Source organism: Uloborus diversus, chromosome 5 (genome assembly GCF_026930045.1).
Source record: "Uloborus diversus isolate 005 chromosome 5, Udiv.v.3.1, whole genome shotgun sequence".
Lineage (NCBI taxonomy): Eukaryota > Metazoa > Arthropoda > Arachnida > Araneae > Uloboridae > Uloborus > Uloborus diversus.
This window is the reverse complement of record NC_072735.1, coordinates 156315916-156334508: the sequence shown is the minus strand read 5'-3', so window position 1 is coordinate 156334508 and position 18593 is coordinate 156315916. Positions and strand designations below refer to the sequence as shown.

Here is an 18593-nt window from a genome sequence, read left to right as displayed (position 1 = left end):
CTATTTTATTTATTTTTGACTTTCTTTTTGTTTTTCGCAATATTTTTAAGATGCATTAAGCCTTCTTTCATGTTTTTTTCTTCTTTTTCTGACTTTTACTGGGAAAGTAGGCTAAAAACTAACTACCCATCTAGAATAAACGTGAAATCCCACTGCAACGTCTGCCATATGAAAAAGAACAAAACAATTGAAAGGATATTGTTTAAAAAAAGATAAAGGTAAAAACAGTTCTCTTAATAAGCGAAGCCCCCCTCCCAATGTAAAATAAACATTCTTTAACTAAAATGACTAAACACTCTAAAAACAAAAAACAATTCTTTGCAATTTGAAATATTTCGCCAAACAAACAAAAAATACAATAAATTACATTAACAGTAGCTTTAAAATGTAAACAAATTATCGCGCAACTCTATTGCTTATAGCCAACGACACCAAGCCACCACGTTACTGTAATCCAGCCGATCAGTGAACAAAGCTAACTTCGACCGATTAGCGGTCCGATTTTTTGAACGAAAACCTTTTAAAACTTCATATATTGCCTAATTTGTTGTTTCCACCAAAGATAAAGATCTTCTACTGCACTGATCTTTTGCATATAGAACTACTCCGTTGTAATTTATCTGGACGAAAATAAAATTTGTTTCATCTTTAAATTCCATCATCTTTCCTTTAACTGACTGATGTTGTAAAATGTGAATGTACTGATTAGTTTGATAATCCTTAAAGTATTTTTGACATTGGTGTCAAAACTCAATGTTGCTAGGTTCGGTACTTTCTGATCATTTGGAAAACCTAAAGCATTGATCCCGTCACATAGTTCAACTACGACGACAGAACACACGTTTTGCGTGAACCTTCAAGTACTTGACTTTAAAATATATCTCGGGACTTAAAATCGTTGCTTTCAAGAAATGAAGGGGCTTCACTCTCTCCCTCTCTACGTTTTATCTATTCTCAATTGACATATCACAGTAAGAAATTTCATTACAAAAAGCATAGCTGGCCACCTTATTGTCCTTTGGCAATGGGTTAAACATTTATTTCTGTTCTCGCTCAACAATAGGTTAAAATAAACATAAATCATCTGGGAGATATAACCATCCAATGTTTAAATTAAATAACAAAAACATTTCCGATTCAATCCATCGCGCTTCTAAACCATGCTGGCCACAACTTAATTAGACATAAAAAATTTGACCAAAATCGGTCCAGCAGTTTAAAAGCCTTATGGTGACAAAGGTCCGCACAGAAGATTTATATATATTAAGATTTAGAATTGGGAGTTACTCTATATACCCTCTGGCTAGCTACTCAGGTCAAAGCAAAATCTTAAAATATGACATTGTTTTGCAATGAAGGTTTTTTTTAAATAGAGCACATGGGTTGTTACTTATGAGTTAATTTATGATAGTAATTACCAGTACCACATATGTCTTTGTTAAGCACAGTGAAATACATTTTACACAAGAATAATCGACATGCAATAATATTACGGTCTGGACAGAACACTGCAATTTAATTTTTAAAAGAATTTTAACACTTATTTCTTTTGGCAAGAAAAAAAAAATACCTCGATTCCTACAGTTTTGTGTTAAAATTTCTTCTAGAGACGTACCAAGTAGCACTTTGGCCGAGTACCGAGTTCTCGGCCGAGTTACCAAGTACCAATTATGTTTTAAGAAGAACCACCGACACACGTGTGATGAATTTTGAACTTATTGGAATAGTAGTATAGACCTCCTGGTCCATATAATAGTTTTTAAAACTAAATTCCTGCTGAAATTTAATCACGCATTACATAAACAATTTTGTTTGTGTCAAAAATTTTACAAAAAAATTATTTTTAAAATTAAAAATAAATAAATAAAAGGTATGATTAATCAAGTTGGAATTAAAACAAATAACAGTAAAATCCCTCTAATGCGGACACTAACAGGACAATTTTTTTTTTGTCCGCAATAGAGAGGTGTCTGCAGGACAGAGGTTTAATAATGTTATTTGCATTGGAACTGGGGAATTAAAAATTGTCCGCATAAGAGGAGTGTCCGCCTTTGAGGGGTGTCTGTTAGGAGGGGTTTCACTGTATACCAATCATAGTTCTAGTCCACCAAACATAAATAATTTTTAAAAGCAGATAAAACAAATGTGCAGGAGCACTGCAGACACGTGTTTCTGCCCCCCTCCCCTCCCGTTACAAGGAATGTCTTTTTCAGTGCATAACATGAGAGTTAAAGAATGTAAAGACATTTGACAAAAAAATCTGACTTTTGTCGGATGCCTTTAAATCCACAAGCTCCCATTTTGTGCATTGAAAAGGGAATTCCTTGTAATGCCAAAACACGTGTCTGCAGTATTCCTGCAATGTGCTTTTAACGTTGTTTTGTTTCCTTTTATTTTTTAAGCAAAGGTATTTTTATATTTTTTATAACTAATTTTTGTTTGCAGCAAAAATCCATTTTTAATATAAAAATTCCATATTTTCTATACTTACCTTTTTTGCATAATTTCTAATAATAAGTTTTATTTACTTTGGGGACATTAAAATAAAGATTTACTCTATTGAAGCATTACAAACTGAATTACTCTCAAAATTTAAATTTGACTTATAAATTTTAATTGTAAATGATTGCAGAATATAATGCTTGCTCTTTTTTAGACATTTTTGTATCTGTCTTGGACAATATTCAATTGTTTGCAACTACTCGGTATTGGCCCAGTATCTGATCAGAATTTGGTCGAGTACTGAGTAGTTGCCGAGTACTCGGTACGTCTCTAATTTCTTCCCTGCAATAAACTTTATTACATTGCCTTTAGCGAATGTTTAGAGACCTGAAAACAAGCTCAAAATGGCTACTGGCAAAAAATGACCATTAATAATGCATCTATGCTGCGTTATTAAAAGTTTAAATTAAATATGCCTTTAAAGATGGTCCCCTAGAATGTTCATTTAACAAATAAAAGCAAATTGTTGAAATGGTTTGATTGCCAGAATTGGTGTACTGAAGAAACCCCGAAAACATGGTTTGGCCCAGTTTTTAAAAACACTTCAAATGATAGAAAAATCAATATCAATTTCAATGCAAAAAATACATCATAACATTTTACTTACAGAAAATTGTTTATTCAATTAATTCCTACATATAAAATAAAAGGAAAAATACTGTCAATTCAATTCATGCATTGACATCGCAACAATTGATACCATGTAATAATTACAATAGAAACGACAAGTGTAAGGTAATAAATAATGTACATAAAATCTGGAACACTACTCTACAAAAGAGCATTTCATTTCCTTTTAATGTAACATTGAGATGAATCCAGCAAAAATCTTTTATGTTTTACAAATTCTTAAGAAAATTAAGACCTAAATAATATACAATATTTATCAATATAGATACTTTATGAGATTAATATACTATTAGTCTCAAAATTTTTTTCCAGAATTTGAATAAAATGATTATAGTATGACTAATATTTTCAGGTTCACTAATGTATTTACTGTACATTATTTTCATTAAAACGATTTGAAAGACGGGTGCTTTAGCAAGCTTGCTTTTATATGCTAAGTTAACTAATTAAAGATTGAAATCAAAACTAAATTCTCAAAACAGTTCATCCAAATCAGGTATAGGTTCCCTCCAGTACAAGAACGAGTCAAACTGGCTCAAAACATCGATTTCTTCTTTTGTGTTCGAGTCGCATACTTCAAAATCATCAAGTGATAAATCTATGATTGGTTCGCGCCAAAACTGGAAGTTGTTGTACTCCTGCTCGGTAAAGCATTCGTTGACTTTGTTTTCAGAAAGATACATCTTAGCTTGTTGGAGTTTTCAAGAATAACAAAGTTAATGCCTGTAATAAAGTATTTTTAGTTTTAAATATAGTGCAACAAAAAAGTAATGCCTAGAATTCAAAAGTTAATTAAAATATTTTAACTAACAAGTAAATTTAGAGTTTACATGATTTTTTTTAACAAGATTTCAAAATTTGTTTCTACTTTTAAAATAGCAACAAAAGTTTGAAATACAAACATAAAACAAATTAGCTACTATAAATGTATAAAAAAAAGTGAATAATTTAAATGTTTAAGAAAAAATTATTTTAATGAAAAAGCTATACATTAATCTGAAGAAAATTTAAATTTATGAAGATATTTTGGAGATGATATATTCTAAAACAGGGGTAACCGCATATTAAGGGGGGAGGAGGGGTCAATGCGCAGACTGCAACATTGAAATTTTTAAGGTATTTTTCTCTTTTTACTCCCCCCCCCCCCCCCCAAAAAAAAAAACACCTTGTGTTTTGTTCATTGGGGTATTAGTCTTTGTATTATTGAAGGGGTGTCTAAAATACCCAAATAAGGACACTTCTATTCGCTGCACTCAATCTTCTTCAAGGCATAAATATTAAGCATATTACAGAAAAAATTTTATTCAAGTAATCAATAAAAATTACAACTCAAATTTGTAAAATAATTCCACATATATTTTAATTTATTACTTTTAAATATGTAAACTATCTAATATTAAATCAATAATACATAGTTACACATATATAATTACAAAGTAGTTGCAAAAGTACTGAGCTAAAATAGTAGAAAATTCTTATTTCTTTTTTTTCAACATTGTTACACATGATTTCAAACTTTTATAAAACACTGTTTCCACAAGTTTTCAGAAGTATGCTTAAAAATCTATTCAGCATAAGGGGCAGTGAAACTCAACATTTAATTGCAAGATTGCAGTGGAACTGCAAATGTCTGTGTTGGTTAAAGATATCAAGGTAATATTTATTATCAAGAAAAATTGTGAGATATGTAGAAAATCTGAATCCAAAATTCAAATTCTACAAGGAACAGTCATAATTTCAAATTCTGGTGTCATTCACCACAGCTTGAAAGTTATCTTAAAACATTAGAAAAAATAGAATTAATGGAATCTATAGTTTGCACATTGGTAAATATTTATTATCGAGGTGAACATTTTTTTCATAAATAAATGACACAACTTTTTTCAGCCTCTCTCCTATATAAAATTAATATTTATTGGAAGCTTATTTTTTTTAATTGTACACTTACTGTTTTAAATTATATGATTTTTAAATTTATTTAATCAATGAAATATAGTTGAATAACTTAAGAAATGGGAAAAATCTTCTCCAAGATTATGTTTGGAAGGGATCACAATTTTTAGAAGAGAAAAAGCAACAATGTTATTTGACTACTCTATTCTAATTCTTATCAAGATGGGGGAGGAGAGAACCAAAAGAATTTTAAAAAAATTTAAAAAAACACAAAAAAAAATCCTCCTAGAAATGCAAAAATAGATTATCAACAACATACATCACATCAAACCCTAAAGTATGCATTTTTCAAATATCATTGGTACCTATAACATCTTATATCGTTAGCAACATGATAAACTAACAAATGAAAATTTGCACTTTCCTGTAGAGCCAAAACACTGAATAAAAATTTTTTTCCACATGACACACAGCCTTGCATAATATAGACGAACGCGCGAACAGCGTTCGCAGAAAATTTTTGGCTCTGTAGAAATTTTTTTTCAAACTGCTAATGTTAATTTAAATTTTTTTTAAGGGAATTTTTAAGAAAATCCCAGAGTTTATTTCTGTTAAAGCCTTTCTCCAAAAGTCTTTTAAAGCACATGCGTAAAAAAAATAATGGTTTTGGCAGTTTTCTTCAGTTGATGAAAAATAAGCAAACTATATGTTATTGTAAAAAAAATTAAATGATTTAAAGCACTTTTCTTTTGTCTCTTTCATATTTGAATATAAATTTAATTTTTTATTCAAGGGTGAGTCAGGCAAAATAATTATTTGCAGAAAATTTTCCAGTTAGGAGTTGTGTTCGCAGAAAGCTTTTCATTTTATCTAAGTCTGGTGACACATTAAGTTATTTTCAATGTTTTTATTTTTAAAGATAAATTTAGGAGGAAAATGACTATCGTTTGAAGTAGTTATAACTTGTTGCCCCTTTTGAGTACTACCCAGGGCTCCCAAATGGTCCGCTTTTAAGTCCGTTTTTTATGGTAAAGTCCGCTTTAGACCGCTTTTTAACATTTTGGTCCAATTAGTCCGCTTTTATATTGTTTTTACTTAAATATCAGATTTTAAAAGTTTTTCATTTCGTTAAAAGTTACTGTACACCCAAACACGCCGCTGCAGCGCACGTTAAACAAGGTTTGTACGCCCATAAAAGAACCTTGAAAAGTTCTTAGGTGAAAAAAAAAAGAGGTCTCTCATTTTCAAGTGCTTGAAAACCTTGAAAAAGTATAAAAAGTTTCTTTATTGCTTGAATTCTTTCAAAAATCATTGGATTGTGCTTGTAATTCTTTTAAAAATATTTCATTAGTGCAATTTTCTGAACATATATATTCGATATAATTTATCGCGAAAAATTGCTTTCGTGTTTGAGGTTTCAATCCTTTTGCATCTTGTTAATATTTTGATGCTTTTTACAATCTAAAGTGATTTTGACATGTGCTTACCTTAGCTTTTCGTTTAATTTCAATAATTAGCGAAGGAATTATTTTGGAAACCATGGCAACATTGAACTTACTCGGACTTTGCCGAAAAATGCTTCTCGCGTTTCAAATTTCAATCCTTTTGCATCTTGTAAATATGTTGATGTTTTCCACAATTGGAATTATTTTAACATATGCTACCTTAGTTTAGCTCATTTCTCGTTTAATTTCCATAATTGACGAAGGAAATATTTTGGAAACCATGGCAACATTGAACTTGCTCGGACTTTGCTGAAAATTGCATCTCGCGTTTGAAATTTCAATCCTTTTGCATCTTGTGAACACTTTGATATTTTTGACAATTGGAAGTTATTTTAACATATGCTGCTATAGCAGGGGTCTGTCCAGGATTTTTCACAGGGTCCGTTTTTTATGAAAAATCAAATAATTTTGTGAAAAATGAATTAGTTTTGTGAAAAATCAAATAATTCCGCAAAAAAAAAAAGTTAAAACGAAATTTTAGAATTTAGAGATGGCACAAACTGCATCATTCAAACTTAAAGTTGAGTGTTTTCCTCTTCTATGTCGAGAATATCATTCTGGAGTGTTTTTCTAGTATTTGGCGGGAGGGGGGGGAGGGGGCTTGCTCTCTGAAGTATCAGTATTTATCTAGCATTCTACATTATGTTAAATTATACTAGAAATATTTCTGTACAGTATTTAAAATAATTGTAATTGTAACAAAAAAAAAAATCAGACAAGGGTTCAGCACTTAACTTTTTGACCCAAGACATTCTTAAAAAGCACAGAATTTCGTTTAAAACTTATAAATTCCGTGATTTTAACAAAAATAAAAAGAGATTTTATTTGTTTACCTCTTAACAAAGCGTACTAAACATCAAAAATTCGAAAAATTGGATTCCCATAGCGGATGCAAAGAGATCACAATTCTCAAAGTGAAGGCATCAAAAATATAACAATGGCTCTTGTACAAATAATATTTTTGATAAAATTATTTTAAAATTGCATTTTAGAGTCTTATGATAAACATATCATTAATATCTGTGGACACAGTCGAAGCAAAAAAATAAATAAATAAATAAACCATCGATTCAGCATTTCAATTTTTGACTCATAAAAGAAATTGGAATTTTGCTTTTAAAACTTGAAATGAGAGTTCTAACGAAAATAATGAGACTTTTCATTTATTTTTCATCCTAATAAGGCGAAGTTAGCTTGAAAAAAGAACAAAATATGATTCTCATATCGGATGTTAAATGACTGCATTTTTCAAAATGAAGACATCTAAAGGAAAAGACGGTAATTTAGAGTTTATTTGAAGTTAATCATCCTTGTTAGCATCGAATATTAAACCCATATAATTTTCTCCCAAACTAACAGTTAAACATCGCACCTCACCATAAAAACATAAAATGATGAGAATGTTTTCTAATCAAGTCATTATAAAGGCGCTAAGTGGTGATAATTTTGAAGTTGGTAACTCTATCTGAAGCGATCATATTTTTTCTCCACCCTTACTATCCCTTTGCAGTTCTAGGTTCATTTCGCTGGTACATATTATTCTTCTTTATTAAATCATGAGCCGGGAGAAAAGGGCTTACCAACGCCTTTTCAGAAAAGTTTACAACAACACTGCTGCTAATTAACTGTGATAAAAACACACAAACAAAATTATTTAAAACCAAACTTAATTTCAGGTGTTAATTTCTTTCCAAGAAACAAACAACAAGCATTACTAGTCGACCCGTGCGGAACTCCGCACTGTGCTTCGAATCATTTCATAAGGTATTTCGCTCTTTAAGAATTTCAAAGGATGAACATTATGAAGAAAAACCGAAAAAAAAGTAAGCGCAGAAGAGAAGGCATGTAATTTAAAGATATCAGTAACAAAACCTCGTTAAATACAACGTTGTGATAATTTGATCATCGCTCACCTTTTGGTCGTACATATTTTCAATTCAAACATAAATATCATTAAAAGTGTGGCTGAGTAGTGACTCATGAAAAAGCAAAAATTGTGCATGTAAAAAAACAGGTTGTGGCAAATACAGTCCTGCCCATGTGAGCATTTGACGGGAAAAAGAGAAACATTAAAGAGATATTTATTGGAACGGATTCGAATTGGCGCCATTCTAATTAACAACCCGACACACCAACAAACCTAGCAATTGCGCCTTCCTTTTCGAAAGCTATTCATTGAAGGAATACGTAGTAAAAAACAGCAAAAAAGCTTTTTACCAAAAAAATAATAATAATAATAATAAGAGCGTGCTTCTATGTTTTGTCATTAACCAGCATGATACGATTTAAAATTATTCGAAAAGCATGGAATTTGATTAAAGAATGACAAAAATCTCACGTAGCGATTGAAACGAACATTCTAGAGAAGTAATAAATTAGACTGAAAATAAGTGTTTTTATCTTTGAATATTGAACTATTACACATAGAAGGTTGCTTTAACAGTTACGGCTTAAATGCCCGCACATGTTTCACTTTTAATCGAACACTTAAAATTCAAAACCAAAACCAGTTGAACTGAGTCCGTTTTTTAAGTGTAATTTTTCGAACGTAGACAAAATGTTTTTTTTTTCAGCAGAAAGCAGAGGAGTAGAAAATGATTTCTTGCTAATGAAGATGATAATAATTTTAATGCTTTATATCGTATTCGCGCGAATGAAAAATTAAAGGTTTACTGGGTGAAACTCGTAGTTTTAATTTGGCGTAGTATTTTTTCATTTGTACAAAAGGTCGAACACAGCTATTAGAAACATTTACATTTCAGCATACAATGAATATGTTTTTTTTGCACAAAAAGGATTTCCTTTAGGTAAATCTAATACTTTTTATGCTTACATTATGCTCAGTGGTCTGGATGTAGTCAAAGCTTAAAAAAAAGGAAGAACACTCGTCGATTAACAGTCAACTTATCCGAATGATAACTTTAGCCTGCATAAAGGAGTCGAAACACCAAGTAGCATTCCCACTGCATTTATTTTATTACGTTTGTATGTTATGAGTACATGTAATGCGTAATACTAATATAAATTTGATATTATATGGGACAGTCAAACTTGCCCGAAGTTCAGATAGTTTATAGCCGAACGCTCTACCGAAAAAAAACTTATCAATTTAACCGAACAACTAAGTCCAGTGCTTTTAAGCTTTATTAAAATATGAACACACACACACACACACAGGCTATTTTTTTTTTTTTTTTTTTTTTTTTTGCCGAAAGCGACGTAAAAAATGGAAAACTGCATTAGAACTTTGCTTTTAAAAAATGCATAAGAACTACAGGCAGCATCAAGGTTTTGAAACAGCAAGGGGCGTTTTCGAAAACTTGATTTTTCGACCGTAAGTCTATTTTTCTTCATTAGCCAGCCTGATAAGTTTTAAAATGAGAAGGGAATAATATATAAGATAAGATATTGAAGAAACATTTTTTTATTCTTGAAAATTTTTACAATTTGTTACCGCAGGCTGCTTGAACCGTTATGACCTAGATGGCAGCACGTGTTCATCATTAAACACCACGGTTAAAATACAAAATAAATTGAACTATGCTCTTTTTTAAGCGTAGCTTTTCGAATGTAGTAAAAATGTGATAAGCTATTTGTTTGTTTGCAAAAAGAAGAAAAAATATATATTTTACCCTTCAAATTGAGGTAGTAATTTTTTTATTTGTACAAAGAGTCAAAAACTCATTAGAAGAATATATATTTCAATATGCGATTTATTATTTTTTTCTGAACAAAAAACCATTCTATTGTAGTCTGAAATCTTAAACTTGTTACTTATATTTTCGCTTACATTATGCTTTAAATTTCTTACCCGAGCCAAAGCTTAAAAAAAGAAAAAAAAAAGTACAATTCCGAAATACTTTAGCACAAAGTCACATCAAGTTTTCATACCAACAAAGAGCATTTCCTTCTCATTTATTCTATTCCTTCATAGTTGTTATTCACTTAATTAAGTGTTCATGTAATGCGCGATATTTCTCTAATTTTTTTGTTGCAGATTGTCCGGACATGGGCCCGAACTCGCATTCTCCTGGTTACGAAGAGAACGCTCTGCCGATCAAGCTATTCAGCTCTGTCGATCATAGCGCAAATTAAAGTTATAAGTTTAACCGAAAACCTCATTCTGGTTCTTTAAAACAGGTTTTTCGGCTGAAAATAACAATTTTTAGACCGTGGGTCTTTTTTCGTCAGTAGCCAGCACCATAAGCTTTAAAATAAGGCGTAAATCAAAGAAATCGATCAAGAATTGAGGAAAATCTGGCGTAGAAACCAAAAACAGGCTACAGAAATAATATATAAGGATATTTATTTGGCAGTAGCAATTATTTATCGCTTGCAGGAGCATCACAAGAGTGCCGCCAATCTTTTTTTTTTGCAAAATTAGCAGATTTTGTATAAGCCGATGCCTCTAATTTGACTTCAAAAAAGATTCCAAAAATTATCAGTTTCATACACGGAAAAATGCATTATTTTTCTTTCAGATTTGCTCTTTCAATAAACAATTTGTGAAAGATCCGATCTTGTTTATCAGAATTTTGTGAAGGGTCCGTTTTGGTTGATTGGGATTTTGTGAAGGGTCCGTTTTGGTTGATTGGGATTTTGTGAAAGGTCCATTTTGGTTGATCGGATTTTTGTGAAGGGTCCGTTAACGGACCCAAATATCCTCTGGCCAGACCCCTGTATAGATTAGCTTATTTTTCATTTAATATCAATAATTAACGAAAGAATTATTTTGGAAACCATGGTATCATTAAACTTACTTGGACTTCGCGGAAAATTGCTTTTAGTGTGTGAAATTTCAAACTTTTTGAATCATGTAAATGTTAAAATTTTTTGCCCAATCGAATGTTATTTTCCCACATGCCACGTTAGATTAGCATGTTTTATGTTTAATTTAGTAGAAAATAAATAATTTTATTTTATGGGAAACATGCCAACATTAAACTTGGTTTGTGAAAATTTGCTTCTCTGAGCTTTCAATCGTTTTGCATCTTATAAATATTTTTATATTATAACAATTAGAAGTTATTTTGATATGCTACGTCCGAATTTGTTTTATCCCCCCCATAAAAACTCAAAGCACTTATGACCCTGCAATCATGGAGTATTTTTTTTAATGTAAGCTTTGTTATTGTATGTTAAGATCATGAAGTTCTTAGAGACTAATAGTCTGTTGACTAGTTTGCAGTATGGTTTCAGGAAAGGTAAATCCTGTACTACTAATTTATTGCATTTCTACGACAAGGTTACCTCAGCTTTAGATAACAAAAAATGTGTGGATGTTGTTTGTATTGATTTTCAAAAAGCTTTTGACAAGGTACCTCATGTTGCTCTTCTCAGCAAGTTAGCTGACATAGGAATAGGAGGAAAAACTTTACTTTGGGTTAGAAATTGGCTTACTGGTAGGAAGCAAAGAGTAGTTGTGAGAGGAAATCATTCTAATTGGAGTGATGTTTTAAGTGGGGTTCCTCAGGGATCAGTTTTAGGGCCTCTTTTGTTTATTATATTTATGAATGACATCAATGAAAATATTTCTGGAAGCATGAATTGTTTTGCTGACGATGTAAAAGTTATGGGGATTGTCGAAAATGAAGAACAAGTAAAACAGCTGCAAGAGGATTTAGATCATATTACTAAGTGGGCAGATGAATGGGGTATGGCAGTTAATGTAGGGAAATGTCAAGTGCTACACTTAGGTCATGGAAATAAGCGTATGAGATATTGTTTACAGGGTTCAGTCATAAATCAGGCAGAAAATGTTATGGATCTGGGTATCTTTATAAATCAGGACTTCAAGTTTAGCCAACAGTGCAGTATTGCTAGTAACAAAGCCAACAAAATGCTTGGGTTTATCAATAGATCTATTTCAAACAAATCTAAAAAAGTTCTGCCTTTATATAGGAGTTTAGTAAGACCTCATTTGGAGTATGCTATTCAGTTTTGGTCGCCTTATCTGAAGAAAGATATTTTTGTATTGGAAAGGGTTCAAAGAAGGGTAACTAAATTAGTAAGGGGACTCTCAGAGTTAGATTATGATACCAGACTTAATAGGCTTAACATGTTTGTGGGGAAAGCAGGACAAGGGGTCATTGTTTTAAGCTATTTAAATCTCAGGCTAACTTGGAAATCAGGAAAAACTACTACTTTAGTAGGGTCTAGGGCACTTGGAATAGCTTACCAGAAGAGGCGGTAATGAGCAAGGGAGTGGATAGCTTTAAGAGGGCCATTGATCTTCATTGTGGACTAATTAATTGACTAGGACCAGCCTAGCTGGGCCCAGAGCCTGTTGCTGGTCGTCACATTTGTATTTGTATTTGTATTTATGATTCTTGGAAATATACTTTGGATATGAAAATTGCAAAACTAAGCCTCATGTGATCTGCTTCTCTTTGTGATTGAACATTTCAGACATTTTTAGAAAAATTTTCAATACAGTAGATCTGTTTGGTGTGTGATAGTCATATCGGTTGAGAAGGGATATATAATGCTATTAAGAAGCATTACAAGACAGAAAAACACAAAAATAATTTTAAACTAAAGAAAGATGAAGCACAGCTTCATCTATCATTCAGTGAGACTACTAGCATCCCTGGTTCAATTCAAAATGTATCATTACGCCTATTTAGTTCTAAGGAGGCTGCCTTAAGAGCTGAACTAAGTGCTTGCCCCCCCCCCCCTCCCATCTAAATGTTTGTGTAAATATTATTATTCAATGGATAAAAAGATCAGTTGTACAGAAGGTGATAAAGGAATTGTATCATTAAAAATCAGTATTATGGCTAATTAACAAATTATCTTCACGGATTTAGCTGCAGGCAGCTAATTTGCCTTTTGGTTCTTCCTTGGGTTTAAATGAATGGTCCTCCCAAGGTCCTCTTTTTAATCCTAATTGGTACTCTTTAGTCCTCTTTTTGATTGAAAATGGTCCTCTTTTACCCTTTTCTGAAGATAAAATGTGTTGGGAGCCCTGGTACTACCATAACAGTGAATTAGAAAAATACTATTTTTTACATTCCCTGCAGACGATGTTATCAGCATCATGATAAACTAACGAGTGTGAAAAAGTGCGAGATGTTTTTTAAATTCGATGGTTTGCTGTGGTATCTAAAAGATCTACCTACTTATTATAACTACTTCAAACAATAGTTTTACCCTGTCTAGTTGTCTATGAAAATTAAAATATTTAAAATAACTAAACACGTCAGGTGGAAAAAAAAATATTGTTTTGCTCTCCTGAAAAGTGCCAATTTTCACAATCGTTAGTTTAGCATGGTGCCGACGATATATAAAGTTGATTTCAATATTTTCAGACATTTTTGAAATCTGCTCCTTGCAGCAGTGTTTCACCCAAGGTATTTTCAAGGAGAGGATCTAAAAGGAGAGAATCCTGTACTGAATTTTAGCTTCTGATTTGATGAAATAGAAGGACACATTTTAAGCAATACCTTTCCAAAGAATGTAGACTTAATAGACAATAATATCGTCAGCACCATACTAGACTAACAAAATGTGAAAATTGGCACTTTTTAGGAGAGCCAAAAGACCGAATATAATTTTTTTTCACTTGATTCGATAAGTTATTTTCAATGTTTCATTTTTATAGGAAATTTTTAGTAAAAAAACTATTGTTTAAAAAGTAATAACCCGTAGTCCATTTTGAGTACTACGGTAAACATCAAATTTGAAAAAACTCAATTTTTCACATTTGTTAGTTTATCATGGCGCCAAAGATATTTATTTTCAAATTAAAATAATTTAAAGACTTCATGGAGAATAATCAATTGGTTGTGAAAATTTCAATTATATTTGAATGACAAATCTTTGCTCCGCATGTGAATATATAACTGCAAGCAGTACCAGATCAGGGGAAGCAAGGCGCTTTGCCTAGTTGCGGTAAATTAATCCTGTTTTAGTCGGGGGGGGGGGGGGGGGGGTTCAGTTGAAACTTGATATAAAACTTGAAAGAAGATGGGAAATGTTGATCTATGATTTTTCTGAGCCAGCGCAAAGGCTTGAAGCTGCAGCCCTAAAACATCTTCCTTCAAGTTTATATATCAAGTATCAAGTGTGGAGGCCAGAGGAAGAAATTTGATGAATTTGTAGACTGGGCTAAGACTCAGGCTTGAAGTGAAATTAGGGAGATTTGAGCACTGCGACAAGAGATCTATTGAGTTTTGGCTCTATAGAGGTACCAAAAAGCTCTCACTTGCTCTCATCTAGATCCGGCACTACTGATGGGTAAGGGCGGAAATTTTAAAGATTTCCCCTGCTGGGAAAAATCAAATGTCTGACAAGAACTATAAACTAAAATAAGCTTGACAAAAAGAAAATATTACTTTTTTACATACAATAAAGTATCCTCTTTTTTTTTTTTTTGTTTAATTTTAATGAACTACTTCAGGGCATTTTCAATGTACTAAAGCAATTTTTAAGTTTTTGTACGTTATGTGTTACATGTGCAAACATGTGATGATGCAAAAGCAGCAAATGAAAATAACACTTAATAACATAAAATAAAGAAACCAAAAAAGCAACTAAAAGCTTACCTTTTAAAAAGCTTGGTGAAATGCAACATAATAAAACAAAAAAGTAGTAATAGCTTAGTCTAAGGCAACATAATGCTGCAATTTATGTAATGCCTTTTCCCCTTGACATTATGAAGCTTAGCAAATCAAAATAACTAAATATCCAATGAAAATTTGGCTGGAAACTCATGATAAATCCAACTAATAAATATCAATCACAGATGTTGCATACTGTTGCTCTCTTTTCAAGCTTTCCTGAAAATAAATTAGGTAAGTTTTTGAAATGACTTAAAGCTATGAAATACTATTGTAATACTGTTAAAAAATCTTAGGAATCAATCTTTTCACAAATTATTAAAAACACATTGTTAGTTTAAATAATTAAGTGTGTACATAAAGGTTTTGTTTATTTACTCAAATATAAAGGTGAAGCAGATTATTTTATACCTAAAACTTGACATTCAGCTTTCCGTGTGTAATTTTTTAAATATATAAAAGGAGAGGGAGAAATACAAAATTTATTTCAGAGCTTTCATATCCCGGCTGTAAAAAAAATAGTTTTCCACACTTTTATAAAATTTATCAATTAAGATGAGAAAAATATTTAAACTAACATTATTCACATGAATAATATAGAGCTAATGTAATAAATTTTGAACTATTATGGGATAAGAAATCTTCAATATACATTAAATAGGTACTCCAATCTAAAAATTATATTCCTAAAAGAATATATTTAAGTTATACTCTATAGTTCTATATATACTACATTATAAAATCAGTTTAAGTGCGGCAGGTTTTCTTCGGGTAAAAGAATAAATGAAGTTTACAATTATTTTTAGTAGTTTGATAAAATTAATTTTGTATTCTTTTGTATTAATTTTGTTTTTTATTGACAATTCCATAAGACTAGGAATATTAGTTATGAAAACTAAGTGTTGAATTGTTTTAAATCAACAGTTTAAAAAATTCTATATTTTATAGTTACAGCAAACTCTAGATCAGCGGTCAGCACCTTAATTGACTGAAGATTTACTTTCCAAGTTTAGTGGGATTATAAGATCAACTTGTATGTGTGTGTGGGGGGGGGGTGCATCATACACTATAGGCTTAAACCGACATTTTGCATATGTGGTTAAGTGGAGAAGGTCAACTCTTAAAGAAAAAAGTATACTTAGATAGTTATTATGTTGTTGCTTTATATTGCAAAAATAATGTTTTGTTGAACATCATCAGAATATTTTCAGACATAAGTATACTGTTTGCTTTAAAAATGATAAAATAATGAGTGGAAAAGTTCCAATGTCTATAAAAAGTTTAGAAGTTTTTCAAATAACCTTTGATTTAAAAGTTAAACCAAATTTTGTTCCTTGAATTAAGGTATAATAATTCTACTTAGACAAAAAGCAAGGCTCAAAATATTGTCACAATCGACTCAAAATAGGCTCCATATTGACCAGTCGATCGCGATCGAAGGGTTGCCTACCGCTGCTCTAGATTCTGCTGACCTGAAACCTGCAACTGTTTCTGCAATTTGCACAAGGTTTGAGATTTAAACGATGAATTTCACTACCAAATATTAAGTAGGAATTCATGAATGTTAAAGAGGAGAAATCTATTTTTTAAGGTTTAATTAGCATAAATATAATTTAAATTACGATCTATCATTATTTTCTGTAGCCATATGACAGGTTTTATTGTTTTATGCTAACTCGTTGGTTAGCCTTTTTATTCATCCATCATTTTACGAAGTTCAGATTTTATCCCATCATTCTATGCCTCGAACTATATAATATGCAATAAACTAGACAGCCGGTTATAATATCCAAAAGCTGCAGTTTGGTTTTTGTTAGAACTTATTACTCTGGAATAGTGAATAACCGAGCTGAAGGCGGAGATGTTATCTCATTGAAGCTGTTTACAGTGGCATTGAAAAATGAAATCATAATTAGCAGAAATCTTACACAAGCAAGAACTATCTAAAACTTCTAAAAATAAGAATAAAATAAATTACATAAAATAAAATGACTTTTTAGAATAGTTTTATTGGGTACTATATAACATATTTTTATTTTTACATGTAAGGTGTAAGCAATGGTTTCTGAGAAAATGATGACGATTTTGCAATAAATGTATCAACAAATTAATGACACAAAAGAGGCAAAAATTCTAAAATCGATAAGTCTCTTGGTACCAAGCTGTGAAGATTTGAGCTAACTAGATGTCTTTGGATTGAATTTAAAAATAAAATGCTTTTGTCTGTAAGTTATTTTTGCAATAAACAAAAGTTTCATAGAAGAAAATTCAGCATTGATTAAAGCTGAAAAAAAAGGCATTTGAAACTGATTCAAAAAAAAAAAAGGTGGGAGGTTTTTCACACTGAAAAGTATTTAAGCTTTTCGAGAAACTTCATGATCCAGTATTTTAATGATGAAATGACTTAAAATTCAAGAATTGTTGTAAAAAGCTATCAGTCACTTTACTAAATGGAACTTTAAAAATTACTTTTCTCTGGTTCACAAAAGTTTTAACAAGTCCTCATTTTGCCAATGGTTGGTTTTACAGCTATAAAGTATACCCTCTTTAAAAATTATATGTATGATCTTAAAAGACATTTTATTATTCAACGTGAAAATTATGAAGTACTTTTGATAAAGGAAAAACATAAATTTCAACCTACATAAGATAAGCATCTTAAATCTTTGTGTACAACCTTCAACTTGCTTATAAACACTAGTTATATTACTATTCTATAATTTTGTAGGTACGATAGTCAGTGGCATATATAAGACAAGGGGAGGGTCCACAGAGTTCGACCCTCCCCAAAATCAAAGAACGTTCAAAAATGAAAATGCCTATCATTTCACAGATAAGTTTTCGTTTTTTACGCATAAGAAAACTCATATTTGAGGACATGTAATTTTCATTGGACACCCTCCAAAATAAAAATGACATCCCGGCTACGCTAGTGACAAACTATATTGAAAAAACATATTTCTAAAGAGAAAAACATAGTTCAAACTTCATTGTACCGCTTGTTTTTGCTTAACCACTGAAAGAACATAAACTTAAGAAATTTAAGAAATGTACAGTAGGATAGAACAGGTACAGAAGTTCATTTACTATCGAAATAAGAGTTTGCAATTAAAATTTCTGCTAAAATTATCTAAATGCTAAACAAACTTTCAGAAATAGTTTTGATTTTCATTAAAAATTTACTTTGCCAACAATCAAATTTAAAAAGACTATAGAAATTAAACAGAACAGACGAAAGAAACGAATTGAGAAAGAGACTTGAAGAAAGATTTTAAAAATAATCAGTTTCACAAAACAGGAAATATGTTTCAAAATACCTGATATATTCAGAGAGTTTTACCTAATTATTAATTAATTATGCTTTTACGCCCTTTTTGACAGGAGACAGCTGAACAGCTTCAGGCAATGCAGATCCGAGCGACACCGAAACAAATTTAAAAATGCATTTAAAAGGGGAAAAAAAACAATTTGCGTGTTTGAAAATGTCACTAAAATGCATCAA

General features: G+C 31.1%; 1 long non-coding RNA gene across 2 annotated transcripts; it reads right to left on the bottom strand.

The window, feature by feature from the left end:
• Window positions 1–3105: 3105 nt before the first annotated feature.
• LOC129223363 (uncharacterized) lies at window positions 3106–18573 on the bottom strand. Of its 2 annotated transcripts, none has more exons than XR_008580628.1 (3): window positions 18432–18573; window positions 15077–15310; window positions 3106–3855 (listed from the first exon to the last, which is right to left on the bottom strand). It is a non-coding gene; the product is annotated as an uncharacterized LOC129223363 (long non-coding RNA). The 2 variants fall into 2 exon arrangements; XR_008580627.1 differs by having other exon boundaries at window positions 18409–18513.
• Window positions 18574–18593: the final 20 nt, after the last annotated feature.